Raw genomic sequence first — 21,603 nt, 5'->3', positions numbered from 1 at the left:
ATTATTTCTATGATATGCTTTATAATAAAAATTAGCAAATATTTTAGATTCAATGACTAGACTTGCCTTTTGGGGGAAAAAGACATGTTGTTTCATAAAACGATTTCAATAAATTTAAATTACAGAAAAATTTACTTTTAAATAAATGTTCTTTTATTTTTAGTTCCTGTTTCTCTGTATTAGCTGTTGTGGTAACAAATAATTTGAATTCCATAATGTTTGTCTTTCACTCATTACCATATATATTTTGCATGAAAAAGACAAAACAACTTTGTGTAGGATTCATATTCCTTTTTCACATTTTTTTAACACTGCTTTTAAAGCTAAATAAAAATACTATTACTTCATCATAGTGGGCTTTCTAGAACATCAAATAAAAACAGCTCTTCTCTCAAGATTTTTAAAACAGTCGTCCTTCTCTCAAACATTTTTGTATATAAAGATTTCTTGCCTGATCAGGCGGTGGCGCAGTGGATAGAGCGTCTGACTGGGATGTGGAAAACCCAGGCTCAAGACCCCGAGGTTGCTAGCTTGAGCGCGCGGGCTCATCTGGTTTGAGCAAAAGCTCACCAGCTTGGACCCAAGGTCGCTGGCTCGAGCAAGGGGTTTCTCGGTCTGCTGAAGGTCCGCAGTCAGGCACATATGAGAAAGCAATCAATGAACAACTAAGGTATCGCAACAAAAAATTGATGATTAATGCTTCTCATTTCTCTCTGTTTCTGTCTGTTTGTCTCTATATATCCCTCTCTCTGACTCTTTCTCTGTTCCTGTAAAAAAAAATGATTTCTTAATTTATGCCTGTCATAGAAATAAAGTATGGTGGTTTCGATGAGGCATTGACAATTACCTTAGCAACAGTCTGAATCAGTGCCTGCAGCAGACATTACATTGGTTTTACATGTAACAGTATTCAAATGTAAGTTTGTTAATTCACTCTGAAATCTTGTGTGTGTGTGTGTGTGTGTGTGTGTGTGTGTGTGTGTGTATATATATATATTTTAGTTTAGGTACAGTTAGTCCAAACAGGTACTTGACAGTGATATCTTAAGCAGAAGGATGGAAGCTAATCTGGACCATGAACCAGATGACACAGAAGTCATCTGCAGTGACACTTGGCTTGGCCACATTGCAACACCACTGTTGATACTCCCAGTATAGGGCAGGGCTTCAGGTCAAGTTCACTCTCTAAAAAACCCAGAGCCTTAAAATCCAGTCACTTTTGATGCCTCTGTTTCCATGGCTAATACAGACTATTACCAAACACAGAGTATGACTAAAAAAAAAAAAAAATCAGGATTTTTTAATGAAAAATTATGTCTTTTGAGTCATAAATAAAGAAGTATTAGTTACTAACACTAAGTTGGGAAGTTCAGAAGTATTAGGTGAGGAAACAGCCTTAACAAAGAGTAATAGATTTTTAAAAAATAGCACAAGGAGTTGATCAGTCTTCAAGACCAAGAGTATGGAGATGAGACCCACAATGTAGCAGGTATCAGAATGAAAAACTTGAAGAAAAGTCTGTCAATTTAAGGAACTGAGTTTATTCACTGGATGTGATAAGAAATAATTGCAGAATTTTATCTGGAATGTGCTAGAATCAGATTTGTTTTCAAGGTGTTTAACTCAGCAGTTATGAAGAAAATCAATCTGATGAAAATAATGCAGACTACAACAACAAAAAATAAGAGGCTTTTTTAGTCATTCAATTAAGGAAGGGAGGCAGAACATTAATAGAGCTACAAAGAGCCTGACCTGTGGTGGCACAGTGAATAAAGCTTTGATCTGAATGCTGAGGTCACAGGTTCAAAACTCAGAGCTTGCTCGGTTAAAGCACTTACAGGAGTTGATGCTTCCTGCTCCTCCACCTTCTCTCTCTTTTCTCACTAAAAGAAGGAAAGAAATAGAGCTATTAAGATGCTGTGAATTTATAAGATTTTTAAGATTGGTTGAATTCCATCAATATAATAGTGGGAAGAGTCTAACATAAATGCCCATGTTCTCTCTTAGATAACTGGATTGATGATTGTATCTCCTATCAAGACAAAATAAATACAAGTTAAGAAGAAAAATAAAAATTAAATTTATAAATGTTGATTATAATGTTCCCAAGGACTATCTATATAGAGATACCTAGAAGCCAGTCATATAAGAATAATATGCTTTTTCAGTCATATTTTGGCATCTATATCTTTTTGTTTCCTTATGATGTCATATATCCATATAAAAAATTTTAGAGGCAAATTCATCTATTGCATACTCATTTCAGTGTTATGATTTTAGTCAATAAATTTAATCTTAGAAATACAATAAAATATAAAATTCATATTTAATTCACATATTTCTAAGCAATTCTTTAAAATGTAAAAATAAAAGAGAGCCAAAAAATATGCTGGGGAAAAAGCAAAGTCTTTAATGAAATTCAAAAGCTAGGGAGAAATTTTGCTTCAAAAAAATTGTAAAATATTATATGAGTTTGTATAAATATTTAACAGACTGGCTGATGTGTTCTATTCAATTTCAACTGGCAGCTTCACATTCCTCAGTCTTTCTACTCCTGACTGCAATAACACCTGTTCTACTCAATTCTGAAATATAATGTACATCAGGCTTCTTAGTGGATTGTAAACATGTTCAAAGGCAGTGCAGGGTGAGGATGTGTGCATGGTGCAAATTACTTTTCAATATTTGTCGACATATAAACCTCCCCTTAGCCATCCTCCTTACACAACTTCATATTAACCTAATGAACTGACTATAACAAATTGTCGAACTGCATTTTGCTGCCAAACTGTTTTACAGTTAAGCTGTTGCTTTGTGCTTGCCCCTTTTTGTTCAGCCAAATAATTTGCTTCTCAATTCTATGGCATAATAAAAAAAGGGATTCACGGATTTGGAATGGATATAATCATGTACACAGCAAGATAAATACCATAAATTTATCTCCAATATATTCCACTATGCATGCTTTGCATTTAGTGGTAGAATTACAGCTAAAGTGAGAAAACATAATGTAGATTTATTTTATTGTTGCTTATCATTCAAAAATAATATTTCTAAGTATATCATGGCAATTCATAATAATAAATATTGAGTAGCATTTCCCTGTTCAAAAAATGTTTTATAAGTCTTAATTCCACTGTTAGATGAACAGCTTATAATTATATAGTAGTATTTTGTCATCTATGGACTTCTGCTGTAATTTTTAAATTTGATTTAAGTGGCATTTGATCATAAAAAGAATATAGTGTTCTTCCTCTGAGAAGGAACACTATAAATTACAGTCACAATGCTGCAGCTGCAAATAAAATATAGAAAATGACAATGGCTTGATTGTTTTTAACAATCTTTATTTTATTAGTTTTTATTTTTAAAAAATTACTTAAAGCTATTTAATTATTCTGTATTTCATTTAAAATTATGTTAACTTCCTCTAGCTTTTAACCACCTAAGATATCACATTGACTAAATAATATTTCAGTTAGCTATTTTTAATTATTGTTATAATTCTCATAACCCACATTTGGGTACAGAAGCAGTTTTCAATTTATTAACACTTAAAAAATATATTGTTGGCCCTGGCCAGTTGGCTCTGTGGATAGAGCATCAGCTCAGTGTGCAGAAGCCCAGGATTTGATTCCTGGTAAAGGCACACATGAGAAGCAATTATCTGCTTATCTTCTTTCTCTCTCCTTTTTCTGTCTTTCCCTATCATAGCCAGTCGCTACACCGGTTCAAGCATCAAGCTCAGGCTCTGAGGATAGCTCAGTTGATTAGAGCATCGGCCCCAGATGGGGGTTGACAGGGATAGATCCTGGTCGGGGCGCAGGCCGGAGTCTGTCTTTCTATCTCCTTTCATCATAAACACACATACACACACACACACATACACATTCACACACACACACTCACACACACACACACACACACACACACACACATACACACACATAAATTTCGCCAAATAATTATAACAGGGTGGCATTGGCAGGTTACAACTTCTGAATTAGTTAGAATTAGAATAAACAATATTTTCTAAGGTTTTTGTGTTACTTATTTTTTTAAATTGAATTTATTAAGATGACACTAGTTGCTATAATTACACAGGTTTCAGGAGTCCAATTCTATGAGTCTTATACTAGGAAATTTTTGAGGCTTTGGTCAAATCTCTTGACATATCAGTTCTTTTTTGTTCAATTCTCTAAAAGTGAAATTAAACTACATTACTATTGAGATCTGTTATAATTCTTATATTGTGGAGTACTACTACAAATTATTTATTTTTATTTATTTTTTATAGAATATATTAAATTGACATTAGTTAATAAAATTATATAGGTTTCAAGTGTGCAAGTCCATAACACATTACTTGTATATTGCATTGTACCTTCAACACCCCATAATGTATTTCTACTTGGATGTTTCAGATGTGCCATGCCTTCTTCAACATTCATAAATTTCCTATTTGTCAGCTAAGGTTACTATGATTTTCATTATACATATAATTTATCTCTTTCTTGTCCTTTCCTAATCTTGAAGTTTAATTAGTTGGCTGAACTTAAGTATAAAGAATTCTATTACCTTTATTATTTTGGGAAAAACTCAAGATGTTATTCAAGATATAAAACAAAAATGTAATTATTGAGTGATACATAAGAGAACTTCCTGATTAGAGTTGTATTTACTATGTTACAGTGTACAAGAAATGATCATTGGCATATAGATCCAATTATCTTAGAAAGAAAATGAGATTTTAAGCTTTAAATTTTCAAGTATTTTTTCAATCATATGACTCCATATCAGTATACATAAAATGTGTCTAAATCTGGAAAGTAATGAAGATGAAGAGCAATGTAGAAGCAAGATAATGAAGAACTTCATGTATCATATTAAGAGGTTTGAATTTTATTTTAAAGAAAGAGTGTATAAAAAAAAGAAAGTGTATAACTAATTTGTATAGAATCATGATATGATTATTTTATTTTACTTTATTTTATGTTTTTGTTAATTTTCATTTTAAATGACCAAGTTTTGCATAAGTTGAGAAAATAAAACTCAAAGCAGGAGGATAATTCATTAGCTTTTTGCTGAAATTCAGATATAAGAAAACAAAGGACTGTCCAAGGTAATGGCAATAGAGGTAGACAAAAAAAGAAAACAATACTAGAGAAATTTTAAGAATGTCTTCTTATACCAAAATTTTATGTAAGGAATAAAGTGGGCAGTAGTGAAGGATGAAAACCAATATTATAGTCTGAGCAATACTGTGGTGGATGATGGTGTTCCTCATTTAACTAGGGTAGAAATGAGGAGAAAATATTAAGGAGGTAAGTAGCTTATAGATGTTGAGATGCCTATGGTACATGTAAGTAGAGGACTGGAATAGGTAATTAGCTGTATGAATGTTCTATGTGTCTATTCAAGCATACCAAAGGAGTATGGAGAAACCAAGTAGTCTAAATTGAGGTTCCCATCTCCACCTCAATAAGAGTATCTCCATTTTTATGAATTAGATTTACATGAAGTGTTTCATATGTACACATTACAAAGGCTTTAATAAATTTAAAAGAGACAACCTAACCAGTTTTGACTTTCCTGAATTTTCTTAACAGAAGAAAGAGTAAAAACAAAATTCTGATTTCTGGACTGATAATCTCAAAATGTCCACATGTCTGTATATTTTTTGGGAGAACTATACCTAAATAATAGAATGGGAGTTCTGGAAATATTATATCATTGGAAGAAAATATTTTATGTTAGCGATTGAGAAACTTTTTCTATAAAGGGTCAAATAGTAGCCATGGCTGGATAGCTTGCATGGTTAGAGCATTATCCCAATACACCAAGGTTGTGGGTTTAATCCCCAGTCAGGGCACATACAAGAACAAATCAATGTTTCTCTCTCTTTCTTCCTGCCTATCTCTCTAAAGTCAATAAATAAATTTTAAAAAATTGTTTTCAAAAGACAACTATACAGTGACAGATAATGATTTGACTTTGGGTGATGGGCACACAACGCAATCAACAGTTCAAATATTATAGAAATGTTTACCTGAAACCTATGTGCTCTTGTTGAGTAATGTCACCTTATTAAATTTAATATCTCAATAAAAAAATTACAAAAAAACCCAGATAGTAGATGTTTTTGATTAATTATTTTCCAAGGCAGATGGTTTCTTTACAACTACTCAATCTGCTCTTTGTAGAGCTAGCAGGGTCAGGAACCAATGGCTCGTGAGCCAGATGTGGCTCTTTTGATGGCTGCATCTGGCTCGCAGACAAATCTTTAATTAAAAAAATAATAACGTTAAAAATATAAAACATTCTCATGTATCACAATCCATTCATTTCTTACTGCTCATGTTCATGGTTGCAGGTGGCTGGAGCCAATCACAACTGTCCTCCCGGACAACACCAAATTTTTATTGGATAATGCATAATGTACACGGATCATTGTATGGCTCTCACGGAATTACATTTTAATATATGTGGCATTCATGGCTCTCTCAGCCAAAAAGTTTCCCGACCCCTGAGCTAAAGCATCCATAGATAGTACACAAGCAAATAAGTGGGGTTGTGTTTCAGTACAATATTATTTTGAAAAAAATAGCCAAAATAAATTTTGTTCCATGAGATGTAGTCTGTTGACCTCCATACTGTGTGATTCATTGATAATAGACTTATAAAGACTGCAGAATCCACTTGAGATTTTTGCAAGTGGTAAAAAATATTTGGTAGTGAAGAGATCTCTATTTTAATATAAGATTACCAGAATGTAATAAATTAATTGTAATATCACAAATAGAGGTCTGCTTTTTCAAAGCAGATAGTACATGTGGTTATAAAAGAGAGAGGATTATACAATATTTCATTTGCCACCAAAAATACGTGATTGTTACACTTCTAAAACCTAAAAAATAGTTCGTTATATTCCAAAAGAGTATTATAGCTTTAGTACACAATTCTTAGGAAGGTTAAAAAGAGAATAATAGTCTACCAGCAGCTAGTTTAGAAACAAGAAAATAATATATTCTTAATAGAATCATATTCAATTCTTAGATATGAGTTGGAGGAGGAAAATCATCAATAATTGATCTAAAAACAATTGTCTTAAATTAATAAAAATTAAAGTTATTTTTAATATATGATAATACTATGAGAACACTTGATGTTTTTACTTTTTTTTGAGACAGAGAGAGAGAGTCAGAGAGAGGGACAGATAGGGACAGATAGGGACAGATAGGCAGGAACAAAGAGAGATGAGAAACATCATCAGTTTTTTGTTGCAACCTCTTAGTTGTTCATTGATTATTCTCTCTTATGTGCCTTGACCATGGGCCTTCAGCAGACTGAGTGACCTCTTGCTTGATCCAGCGACCCTCGGTCCAAGCTGGTGAGCTTTTCTCAAACCAGATGAGCCCGCACTCAAATTGGTGACCTTGGTGTCTCGATCTGGGTCCTCTGCATCCCAGTTCGACACTCTATCCACTATACCACTGACCGGTCAGGCTGTACTTTATTATACAGAAAGATTTAAGTATGTTTGACCACATAGCTCTCATTAAAATTAAGCCCTGGGTACTCTTTTACTACAGCAGAACTATCATTCATTGAAAAGAATTATGAAAAGGCTGAGGTATCACTTTTAAACACTTTTTCTTTTTCTTTTTCCTTGCTAAAGAAATGATTCCTTGGCCCTTCTCTATTTGGCTTGCTGGCTTTTCCTGATTCCTTTTCAGGGAAATGAATAATGTGTCAAAGTGTAAGGTGCATATGAATTGAACTCAAAAAAGAGAGAGTTATTATTAACATTCAATTGTTAAATTTTGCATTGTATTTATTTGATTGGCTAGGGACAGGGATATTTAGAATTTGGCTCATATCCATGGTAGAATTTTTTTTTAAATGTAATGCTCTAATATTCTAGACATTTTCTCAGAAATAAAAATATGCATTTTTTAAGGAAACAAAAAAAGCTTCTGTATGTTCTTATTATAAAATAATCAATATGAGTTATCTTTAAACCTAATTAAAATAAATTTTGCAAATATATGATCATTTACAGTGTTTTAAAGAAAAAATACATTTTTGAAAGAACAGTAAATTATTTTTTTCATTCTTCACTAACAATGCTGTTTTAAAAATTAAAAATGTAGCAAGTTCAGATTTTTTCTTCCTTTTTATGACTTAGCAAGTAAGAAAAAATTATCACAAAAAAAAGAAAAAGCTAAAATGTTCTCATTTATCACTTGTGAGGGTAAGGTGCATCCTACTGTTATTAAATGTTTAATGTGGCTGTTGGCAGGAGTGTATAATGAGCTATGTTTCATGTCTGTGAGGCTGCTAATAGAACCATTTCTCATTCACCTATTGCAAAGTGTAGAAAATTGTACCTACTCTTTGAAAATTTATTATAGTATTATTCTTTATAGTTAAGGTTGTTTATGAAATGCAGTAGTATTAAGATTTGTTCAATTTTATTTGTTTTGAATAAAATGAACATTTTCCTGTGGTAAGGAGAATAAATCTCAGCCTCTTGGAGATTTTGTTGGATGTAAGAAGAGTTTGGTTATTAAAGGTCAAGTGCATAGGAGGGTGCTTCTTATTTGAGAAAATTTTATAGGTCCTATTTAAGTCTAAGAATTTTCTCTTCTGAAGTTATATGTTGTGTTGTGCCATATTAAATTTATTTATTTTAGTTTTACTATCTTTAGACCATCTACTTCATTTAATTCCTTCAAATGAATGCCATTACATCAATACAGCTTGTACTCAGATGGAGTTAGTAAAATAAATATTAGAAATTAAAATTGGGAAATGTTAATATGTAAAATTTTATACTAATATAATATGTTGTAGATATATGTTTCACATTGAAGATTCTCAATATGTGTAAGTATAAACTATGTCATTTTTTTAATCCAAAGCATCATCTCAAATGATTTTTACCCATGAGACTTAATAAAACATTCTCTCTTATAAAGCTTTCCATGTGAGTCTGATACAAATGGTAAACCAACTGAACAAAGTAACACATGTACATTAAAAATCATAAGACACTCATTCTGAATATTAAGGACATAGTTATAAAATATTTGCAGAAAAACAGGGAACATGGTTTTACTTAAAATAACATAAAGGTAATTTTGAAGAAAACATTTTTTCTCAGGAATATATATTAATGTTGATGGTGTTATGACACTGATGTTATTAATTTCTAAAATATTCACTTATTACTTGAAAATATTTCAAAAAAACATAGTGGATTGTTTATTAAAGGATATAAAGAAAAATAATTTATGGATTTTTGAAGTAAACATCCCATACATTATGAATATAAAAAGTATTCTTAAATGTACTCTACAAATAAAATGCATAATAATCACCTTGTACACTTGTTATAAGTGAATCTTGATTCTGTATTCAAAACTTCTGATCTAGTAATTCTGTGATCACAAAACTTACTTGTGTTTTTTAACTTCATTCTATAATGTGGTCCTGAATCAGTTTATTTGAGCAGCACATTTTGAGAGCATTGTTAAGAGTAACAAGACTGAGAATGAGAAAATTATATATAAAATAAAACTGGTTTGAACTTTACTAGACTAACATTAAGACTATGTTCACACTAAGAAGTAATTCAGCTTTTTTTTTTCATAAGAAATTCAAAGTTACTTCTCTTTTCCTATTAAGAACTTTCTACCTCTCAGGTATTTATGAGTGCTCAATAGTTATTATAAAATATCTTGAAAGAAAAGTATCATATTAAAATCCATATTTTTTAGTTAAATCTTAGGGAATTGTGAGTAAAACACAACCAAAAGTAATTTGGGATTACTTAGAAGGAATACAGCACATATTGTCTATGTTAGTGTTCTTTTGGTTTCAACAATGCAGTCCATCAGTATATTTGAACGATGAGCAGGATTACTATCATTCAGCAAGATATTTTACAGAACCCACGGGAAGAAAAATGGCCATATCACATAAGAAATTAAGAGTTATGTTCACAATATCTTAGATTTTGATATGGAATCACATAATCTCACATTCCCATATCAGTTTCCATATCCACTTCTTTTTTTATATATTCAAAAGAAGCTTTCTCTGCCTGTCCACATGAGTGAGTTAAAAAATACCTATTTGGAGCTGATGCACTGTCAATTCTCTTCTTTCCTCAATTTATATGGTCTTAAGAAAAATTTTATTACAAATGTATTTTTTAAAATATATTTTTTGTTTTATTTTGACACAATTTTAGTCAAACATTTTCACAATCCATCTGTCAAGACATTAAACATTTATGTATTCAAGAAACATCTACTTTAAATCAACAATGCTCTTGACACTCATCAGAAATTTGGAAGAAAATAATACATGACAACTTGCAATTAAAAATATAAAATTGAGTAAGAAGAGAGACAAGCAACTATATTACATATAAGTAGTATAATATGAAAATTAGAAAAATTTTCTGAGTCTTCTTTTTTTAAAATTAATTAATTTAGACAAATTTAACAGGATGATATTGGTCAATCAGAGTACGTAGATTTTGAGAAAACATCTCCACATCATTTAGACAGTTGATTATGCTGAGTCTTCTTATGTAGAGAAATGAGACATCACAAAGAAGGTCATGTCTGAGAAGTGGTTGAGGGACAATATAGGTTTTTAAGATAGTTAAAACAAAAAAATATCTGAGATTGAAGGAAAAGAATATATGAAATCAAATGGATATGAAATACTATAGTTTTCTCAGAGAAAGATAAATTTTGTGTTATAAAAAGACATAACACATGCTTGATGCTCCATCTGAAACAACAAAAACAAAAAAATAAATAAATAATGACAATAAAATCATAATGATAAAATGATTTTTTAAGACAGCAGACAGATAATAAAGGACAGCAATTCCTGAGAGATAGAAAACAAATGAGATTAACTCAACAGTGGCCTTAAACTATTGCATTGATAGAGATCCTAGGTTGAGGAATGCAAGAGGATAGTAAACCCAAGGAAGTTTGACTCCACAGAGTTAAAGAAAAAACACTTGAGCCTGACCAGGCAGTGGTGTAGTGGATAGAGCATCAGACTGGAATGCAGAGGACCCAGGTTCGAGACACCAGCTTGAGCACGGGCTCATCTGGTTTGAGCAAAATGCTTACCAGCTTGGAACCAAGGTCGCTGGCTTAAGCAAGGGGTTACTTGGTCTGCTGTAGCTCCCCCAGTCAAGGCACATATGAGAAAGCAATCAATGAACAACTAAGGTGTCACAACAAAAAACTGATGATTGATGCTTCTCATCTCTCTCTATTCCTGTCTCTCTGTCCCTCTATATCCCTCCCTCTGACTCTCTCTGCCTCTGAAAAAAAAAAAAACAAACACAAGAAATGTTCAGAAATCCTCTCACCTCTGAGCATTGATTAATGCTTTTGTGTAAGGAAACTATCCAAAGCCAAGAATTGCCTACTAAAAGGAGAGAAATAAGCCCATAGCCTACAATGCCAGAAAAAGGTGCCTATTCCTAACTAGAGAATATAATTATTCATAAAGCATGCCATAAAGTAAACAGAAGATCCATGCCTAAGTAGTAAAAAATAATTATTCTTAATATGAGCATTGTTTCTTTTTATTTTTGGCTTCATTTAATAAATCTAAAAACGAGACCTAACAGTATCAATCTGTTTCCAAATAAGTTAACCATATCCAAGATGAATAATCAAGAATTTTTATAAAAATAAAAAAATATTCAGCTGCTAAGAAGTTAAAATTACAATTTCTAGTATCTAGTTAAGAATTAATCAGTATATAGGTAGCTGGTGAAACTGACCTAGAAGTGATATATATATCACTAATATATTAAGAGATAAAATTTTAGAATAATATTATAATTTGATTACTGCTTGTCAAACATTTTAGTAAAAGCTAAAAAAAGACAAAATAAAGTTTCTAATGATGAAAACCAGAATATATGAGATAAAAATACACTGAAATTTATTATAAGTAAATGAGATTAGAAGAAGTAAAATCTTAAATAAACTTAGTAGACACAATGCATAGCAATATAAAGGATCCAAAGTGAAACACAGAAAAGAAAATTAAATAAAATAAAGAACAGAGCATCAGTGAGTGATGAGGTTACTTAAACAGTTTAATATCTATGTTTGATTTTTTAAAGGAAAGAATAAAAAGGAGTTACAAAAAAAAATTAGAGAAAATATTTGCCAAAGCTGCAAAACATTATCAAATATTTAAATTCATATATATGAGAAACTCAATAAAACTCAAGATCCAGAAACATAAAAAACATTACCAAAGCATGTCATAATCAAAGTACTCAAAAATTGGTGAAACAAAAGAAAATCTTTAAAGTAGTAAGTAAGAAGAAGAATGAAGTTATTGTACAGTTAAAAAAATATAAATAGACACGCCCTGGTCAGTTGGCTCAGTGGTAGAGTGTGGATGTTTTAGGTTCAATTCCCAGCCAGGGCACACAGAAAAGCGCTCATCTGCTTCTCCACCCTCCCTCCTCCTTTCTCTCTATTTCTCTCTTCCCCTCTCACAGCCATGGCTCCATTGGAGCAAAGTTGGCCCGGTCCTGAGGGCACTAAAGATGGCTCCATGGCCTCTGCCTCAGGCACTAGAATGGCTCCAATTGCAGTAGAGCAATGCCACAGATGGGCCAAGCATTGCCCTCTGGTGGGCTTGCTGGGTGCATGTCGGTCAGCTTCTTGTGGGAGTCTGTCTACCTCCCCCTGGTTCTCACTTTGCAAAAATACAGAAAAAATATATATATATATTTGTAGAGAAACTGATTTCTTATGCAATATAAATAAAAGACAGTGGAGCAACATCTTTGAAGTACTTTTAAAAAAACACTGTCAACCTCTTATTCTATAACCAATGTATATACCTTTCAAAAACACAATAAAATAAGACCTGTTAAGACCCACAAAAGCGGAAATACTTTATAAAAAGCATAAGTATAATACATTAAAAAATAAATCAAGGGAAGTACATTAGGTAGAAAAATAAATAAATAAAATAAACATTACCTGGTTGAAGTGAGGATCTATACAAAAGAATAAGAAATTCAAAAAATGGTAACTACATTATAAAGACAAAACTTTTTAATAATTTTAATTATTTTAATAGATATTTGACTGTGTCAACAAAAGTAAGGTTATAATGTACAGATTATGACAACTGTAAAAGTAAAATATATGGCTACCAACACACAAAGGCTAGGAAGAACATGTATTGCTATAAGGTTTTTATGGGTAGTGTGTTCTAATACTTCTCTAGAGGAGTCTGTGGTAAGTTAAAGGAGTAAACATAATTATTACTTAGTAACTTAACTGAGGAGATCAAGTGGAGTCACAAAAATGTACTCAACACAGAAGAAGGCATAAAAAGTGGAAAGGGGGAGTGGGGGAATAATGGACAAATAAAAGTAAATAACACACTGATAGAGTATAATCCAGCCATATCACTATTAATATTAAATTTAAATAGTCTAGGCCCTGGCCGGTTGACTCAGTGCATAGAGCATTTGGTGTGCAGACCTCCTGGGTTTGATCCGGGTCAAGGCACACATGAGAAGTGACCATCTGCATCTTTTCCCCTCCTCCCCCCTTTCTCTCTCTCCTTCTCTCTCACAGCCAATGGCTCAGTTGGTCTGAGCATCAGTCTCAGGAACTGAGAGTAGCTTGGTTGATTCGAGAATGTGATCCAGACAGGGCTTGCCAGGTGGATCCTGGTTGGGGTGCATGTGAGAGTTTGTCTCAGTATCTTCTCTACTCTCACTTAAAAAAATTAAATTGTCTACATACCCCAAGTATAAGCAAATTGTTGTTATATTGGGTAAAATCAAAACTCAATCAAATGTTTCTCAGAAGAAACAAACTTTAAATAAAAAGACAGGTATATTAAAGTGAAAACAATTAGGAAAAATATTTTATGTTTACACTTATCAAAAACGGTTCGGGTAGCTCTATTAAATCAGAAATATTAGATTTCAGAGGAAAGAATATCATTGTAGATCAAGTTGATATAAGAACAAAGCAAGAGACTCAATTTATTAAGAATGCATAAAAAGTCTAAATATATATATATGTATGTATATATAATAACAGAAGCAAAGAACTCACTATGTAAGAAATGTAAAAATTTTCAAGGTGAAATGAACAAGTACACAATTATAGTTAATTCAACACCCCTTCTCAATAATTACTAGTAGACAGAAAATCAGTACAGGTAGACTTCAAAAACAGTCAACCAACATGTCTTAATTTACATTTATAGAACAATTCACCCAACCAACAACAGCAGAATATGTTATTCCACTTAAATAAGGAAGATACAACAAGATAGACCACATTGTGGACACAAAACAACTCTCTAAGAAACAGATTCAACTCCAACAAGATATGGCTTCTTAATATAATAGAATTGAGTTAAAAATCAATTACCAAAATTTCATTTGAAAATCCTCAAATAATTAGAAATTAAATAACAAATTCTAAAAATAGCTCACAGGTAAAACAAGATACAAACTAATGAAATAGAAAAATATTTTGAGTTGCTTGAAAAAAATATGTAAAAATCTGTGATATGCTTCTTATGCAGCACCCAAGGAAAAATTTATAGCACCTTATGCCTATATTTTAAAAGAAGAATGTCTCTAATCAATGATCTTTATGATTATAAACAAAAAATTTAAACAAAATTTTTGAAACTTGAATCTAGTCATATATAACAAGGATAATATATCACAATCAAGTGTCATTTCTCCCAGGGACGTAGTTTGATTTACATTTGAAAAACAATTCACCATGTTGACAAACAAAAAAATGATAACACTGGCATAATCAGTTCAATTAACACAGGAAAAGCATTTGACAACGACTATTCCTGATAAGAACAGTCACATACTGGTAAAAAAAAGTAAATTTCCTCAAACTGATAAAGAACCTCTATTAAAAAACTAAAAAAAAAATGTTGACACTAATTTCATCCAAATAATGAAAGAAAAAAAATTTTTTTAAAAGACAGAATTTTTTATGTAGAACAATGATCAGAAAGAAGACAGGTTATCCAATCTCACTCCATCTATTTTAATTGTACTGAAGATTCTCTACCGTGCAATAAGAAAAAAAAAAACCCAAAACAAAAAAAAAACACCTAAGTATCAATAACAAAAAAAGTAAAACTCTATTACTTGCAAAAATTTTTTTGTGTGTACAATATGTGTGATAGGGGCAGAGAGAGACAGAGAGATGGACATATAGGGACAGACAGACAGGAAGGGAGAGAGATGAGAAGCATCAATTTTTTGTTGCAGCTCCTTAGTTGTTCCTTGATTGCTTTCTCCTATGTGCCTTGACCAGGGGGGCTACAGCAGACCAAATGATTCCTTGCTCAAGCATCTGATCTTGGGCTCAAGCTGGTGAGCCTTGCTTAAACCAGATGAGTCTGCTCAAACTGGCGACCTCAGGGTTTTGAACCTGGGTCTTCTCTATCCACTACACAACCTGGTCAGGCTCAATTTTTTTTAAAAAAAGATAAAATGTACAAAAACTTTAAATTAAAAGTTAGTTGTAAGTTTCAAGATTAATTTTTATATGCTAGCTACAAAAATCAGAAATTATACAGACAATATTATTTACAATGGATAATAATATGATATGTATATGGATAAATAAACAACAAAACTGAAAATTTCAATATATACTGGTCACAAAAATTAGGGGATATTTCAAAATGAATATGAAGCGATAAAATATCCCCTGATTTTTGTGTACAGTATATTTGGAGGACACATACCCATACACAGAGACTCATGTACACTTCCTAAATAACCATGGGTAAATAAGAAATCACAATACAATCTAGAAATATTTTAAAATAATTAAAAATAAAAATTGTGAGAGGTAGCTAAATGAGGCTTAAATATATATTTTTTAATTTTTAATTTTTTTTTTGTATTTTTCTGAAGCTGGAAACGGGGAGAGAGAGTCAGACAGACTCCCGCATGCGCCCAACCAGGATCCACCACGCACGCCCACCAGGGGGCGATGCTCTGCCCTTCCGGGGCATCGCTCTGTCGTGACCAGAGCCACTCTAGCTCCTGGGGCAGAGGCCAAGGAACCATCCCCAGCACTCGGGCCATCTTTGCTCCAATGGAGCCTTGCTGCGGGAGGGGAAGAGAGAGACAGAGAGGAAGGAGAGGGGGAGGGTGGAAAAGCAGATGGGCGTTTCTCCTGTGTGCCCTGGCCGGGAATCGAACCCGGGACCTCTGCACACCAGGGCGACGCTCTACTGAGCCAACCTGCCAGGGCCAGAGGCTTAAATATTTTTACCTTATATTCATATAAGAAAAGATTTAAAAAAACAATAAATTGCCTGACTGGGTGGTGGATAGAGCGTCGAGCTGGATGTGAAGGACCCAGGTTCAAGACCTAGAGGTTGTCAGCTTGAGCCCGGGCTTATCTAGTTTGAGCAAGGCTTACTATCTTGGTCCAAGGTCTCTGACTCAAGCAAGGGGTCACTTGGTATGCTGTAGCCCCCCGGCCAAGTCACGTATGAGAAATCAATCAATGAACAACTAAGGAACCGCAATGGAAAATCGATGTTTCTCTTCTCTCTCTCCCTTCCTGTCTGTCTGTCCCTATCTGTCCCTCTCTCTGACTCTGTCTCTGCCACAAAAAAATAAAATAAAATAAAATAAACTTTTTTCTCTAAATAAGTTAGGAAAAAATTTTCAAGTACAAACAGACAAAGCAAGAGAGAATAGTTAAGAAAAGTCAAAATAATGAGCCAGAATAATAGAAAAAATTCAGTTAAAAATTTATGTTCTGGGCCCTAGCCAGTGGCTTAGTGGATAGAGCATTGGCCTGGCATATAGTTACTCTGGGTTCTATTTTGGTCAAGCCACACAAGAGAAGGACCATCTGCTTCTCCTCCACCAACTCCCCTTCTCTTCCTCTTTCCCTCCCACAACTAATGGCTCAATTATAACATCCTCAGGCACTAAAAATAGTTTGGTACTTGAGAATCGGCCACAGACAGAGTTGCCAGGTGGATCTTGGTCAGGTGTACGTGAGAGTATACCTCACTACACCATCTCCTCTCACCTAAAGAAAAATCAAAAATTGAGAAAAAAATTCATGTCCTGAAAAAACTAATTGAATTGCTTGATAAATCCTGAAATAAATCAAGATAAAAAATAAACAATATCAATATCTAATCATTACATTTTATTACTTTAAACTTACATAATGTTATAATTCAGTTTTATCTAAAAAAAGTGGGAAAAAATGGCCAATATAAGGGATTAAAACAGCAACATCCATATATACTCAAAAGCTATTTAAACATATGAATAACACATTATAGGCAAATTTGTGACAATATATTTGAGAATTAGAAAAAATGAATAAACTTGTAAAAAAATAAATATAAAATCTGTATCATGCTGATATAATTAAAATAATTTATATTAATAATAATAATTAATATATTATTCAATATAATTCATCACAGTGGCAGAAAAAAAATCATATGATATAATCAACATGAGTGCTTAAATATTTTTGTTCTTTATAATCAATGTTACACAATAAAACTAAATATTCTTTTAACAAACAAAAATTGAATAGAGTCTTGCTAATCTGATAAATTATCTTAGACTAAATATCATAATAGATTAATATAGAAAATAATTTTCTATAATCTAACATATAACAATTTTACCTAATTCTATTGTTATTGTTTAATCTTGAAGATATTTAGCAAAACTTAATGAAAGTTAAAAAGTTAGAAAATAAATATCGTGACCAAATATGATTGATTAATAGTAATTCAAAAGAATTTGCAAGTTAAACTTAGTGAAATTGGCCCTGGCCGGTTGGCTCAATGGTAGAGCGTCAGCCTGGTGTGCAGAAGTCCCAGGTTCGATTCCTGGCCAGGGCACACAGGAGAGGCGCCCATCTGCTTCTCCACCCCTCCCTCTCTCCTTCCTCTCTGTCTCTCTCTTCCCCTCCCGCAGCCAAGACTTCATTGGAGCAAAAGATGGCCCGGGCACTGGGGATGGCTCCTTGGCCTCTGCCCCAGGCGCTAGAGTGGCTCTAGTCGCGACAGAGCGACACCCCGGATGGGCAGAGCATCGCCCCCTGGTGGGCGTGCTGGTTGGATCCCGGTCGGGCGCATGCGGAGTCTGTCTGACTGCCTCCCCATTTCCAGCTTCGGAAAAATACAAAAAAAAAAAAAAAAAAAAACCCTTGGGGAAATTCCTCAGTTGTTTTATAAAGACATGTTACAAAATCTAATTCATATCTATGTCTTATGGGGGAAAAAACTGAAATTGTATAAAAGATGCCTTTGATAATATCAAAAACTTTAAATACTTAGAAATAAAAATATACATACTTTGTACATACAATATTATGAAACACTGAGAAAATATAAGAAAATTAAAACAAATGAGGTGTTATTCTACACTGAGAATTCCAATGCTAAATATTGAAAACTGGATCAAAATACCAACAGATTCTTTGTAGAACATTGTAAAATGTCCTAAAAGCATGTAGAAATGCAAATATAAAGATAAGAAAATCCTGAAATAAACAAGATAGACTTATTATACCAGATATTGATACTTATTATAATTTTTAATCAGTTTTACAGGTGCAAGGATAAGCAAATAGACCTGTGCAAAAGGAGAATTCAAAACCATGTTTACTCATATGAGAACATCTGACTCGCAATGATAGTGAATCATACATATTAGTAGTACTCACTTAGGGGTACTGAGTCAATTGGTTATCCCTATTAAAATTTAAAAGAAAATTTTTCTCACTGTATATTAAAAAATAATAATAATAAGCAAAGTGAATTTTAGATGTATGTCAAATATATACTTTTAGAGAATAATAATGAATATAATTAAAGAAAGGATTTTAAAATAAAACGCTATAAGTACTAGTCAAATAATAATATCTGAAATAATGAATTTGGTGATAGTTTAATTAAAAGTTCTGAAAATTAAAGACATAAAAATCCAAGGTATAGTGTGAGAGTAGGTATTTATACAAATGAAAAAGACAGACAACTAAATAAAAAACATGCAATTAGTTTGAAAGGTGCTTTCCAAAAATACAGCACAAATATAAGCATGTGTTCAATCTCACTAGTAATCTGAAAATTAAAGTTAGAACTAGAGAATGCTACCTTCCCATAAAAATATCTAACATAAAAAATACTAACAACCTCAAATGTTATCAAGGACCTCTCTTTAGAGAAATCAATGCAGTATTTTTGCAAAATATTTTAGCATTAACTACCAAAACTGCATATATTTACCTCAATATACACAATTCTCTACCCAGGCATATTTCCAACATAAATGTATAACATGTGTACCAATAGACATTTATGGGAATAGTTATAATAATCGACTCTATAATAACCTTAAAGGGAAATAAAAGTTACACACATGTACCACCACTGGAATAAAAAAATGATGTTGTCATTCAATTAAATTCTACTGAAAATAAAAATATATGAAGTACAAATATATATCACAACATGGATAAACCTTACAAGCATAGTATTAAGCAAAGAAAGCCAACATAAAAACCACAAATTTTTCTATTCTTTTTATCAAATTAAAACATAAACAGCCATAATATTTATAGACCATCAGACTTAAAGAGAAACAGCAAAGTGATTACCATAAATGTCAAGACAGTGGCTGTATGGGAGAAGAGCTAGGTGTACAAAATAATAGTAATTAGGATACTACACAAGGTGGCAGGATGTTGTTCTATTTCTCAAATTGTATATTATTTACAAGTGTGTTCATTTTGTGAGAAATTATTAACGGTATTTTTGTTTCTTGGGGGAGTGACAGGTACATACTTCAGTATGCATATTATTTTTATTAATAAATGTTGAAAAATTAGTTTATAATGTTAAATTTATAAATTAGAAAAAATAAATACATTGACAAACTTGTGATTCCCAGGTGCTTTAATTAGAGTATAATAATAAAATTTGGACTTTAAAGTTTGAAAACTTAAATTTAATGTTTAAAACTTGTGACTTGCATGCATTTTTACAAGTGAACATTTAACTCTCAGTCTTAGTGTTATCTTTAAGATGAAAATACAAACATTTAAAAAAAATAAAAACATATTAGAAGTTATTATGAGAATTAAATAGATTAATGTTGATTTCAACTCAGAAATATATGTCAAGGCCGGTCACTTTTTCCAGTTTTATTGCAAAAGTCTGTAGTCAAGGTACTATCACTTTATACAGAATGATTCCAAAGTCTGGATTCTTTTGTTTCAAGTATATTCTTAAACTTAGTTCATTTTATAAAACAAATTGATAGCATTCATTCCTTTATTTAGCATTTTTATTGAAAACCTTTCACTATAGTCTAAAGTTTAATTTCCTTAGATGACACAAAGGCTGTTTTCCAATTCTATACTTCACTCCCTCTCCATTCTCATTTTCTACAAATCGCCCTCAAGAAACTCATTTTCCCACCACAAGAACTATTCAGAGTTCCCAGCCATCCCCTTTACTCCATATCTTGGAACAAAGTTATCTCCATGGCTGAAATGTGCCCTCCTATCTGACAAATGTTTATTCATTCTTCTATAGGCAGTTAAAATTACCATCTTCTATGAAATCTTAAGGGTTTCCCATGACATATTCAATATCTCTAAGCTCTGAACCTTTCTTGCACTTCCTCAATATCTCTGTGTAACTCTGGGGGAAATTTAGCATGATCCATTGTACCTAAATTATTACTTAGCCAAGATTTAGGACTTTGTTGACATTTCTATTCCCCCCCCCCCCTATTCTAATAGGTACAAGAAAAAGCAAAATTGAAGAGATAAGAGCTGACAAGTAACAGCAAAAGAAAAAAGTATATATATTTGTCAACTCTATTGAGATAAGTCAAGGTATTTTTCTTCTTTTTACCTAGCTATATTCCCAAAATTTTGTGATGCATCAAGGTGTTCTCAAGAGAAGCAAGTGAAAAAGATGTTTGATGGGCAGCTGTGGTTTTACTACTGAACTTTAAAGAATCTAAGGGACACATAACATGAAAGCATAGAAATGAAAATATAGTCAACACAAATTAGGTTTCTCTAGTGTGGGCCATATCAGGAGAAGTCAATGTCAATGTTTGTTATTCATATTTAATTTTTCCCCAAGAATATTACATTACATTGTTGCCTAAGTGAAGGTATCATTTCTTCCTAGAATACTAACCATTTTCACCCATTTAGAATATCTGGCATACTTAGTAATGCTCTGGAGAATTGGAAAGCATTCTCCCATGAATAAATTATGTTCCTACTCAAACAGGCTGTACACAGATTTGCCCTTGTTAAAAGGAAATCTATCATCAACCTTTTATTTGAAGTGTGAAATTTGGAAACCTTTTAATAGATTTAGGTGCTTTGAAGCCAATATATTTCATGATTCCAGCATTTCTTTCTCTCACAGTTAACATTTACATGGACTGTTTAGGGAAACTCAGTTTCAGCTAATTTGAAAAATAATTGTTTGCCTCACCTAAATACT

Source organism: Saccopteryx leptura, chromosome 4 (genome assembly GCF_036850995.1).
Source record: "Saccopteryx leptura isolate mSacLep1 chromosome 4, mSacLep1_pri_phased_curated, whole genome shotgun sequence".
NCBI lineage: Eukaryota > Metazoa > Chordata > Mammalia > Chiroptera > Emballonuridae > Saccopteryx > Saccopteryx leptura.
This window is presented reverse-complemented; position numbering follows the sequence as displayed.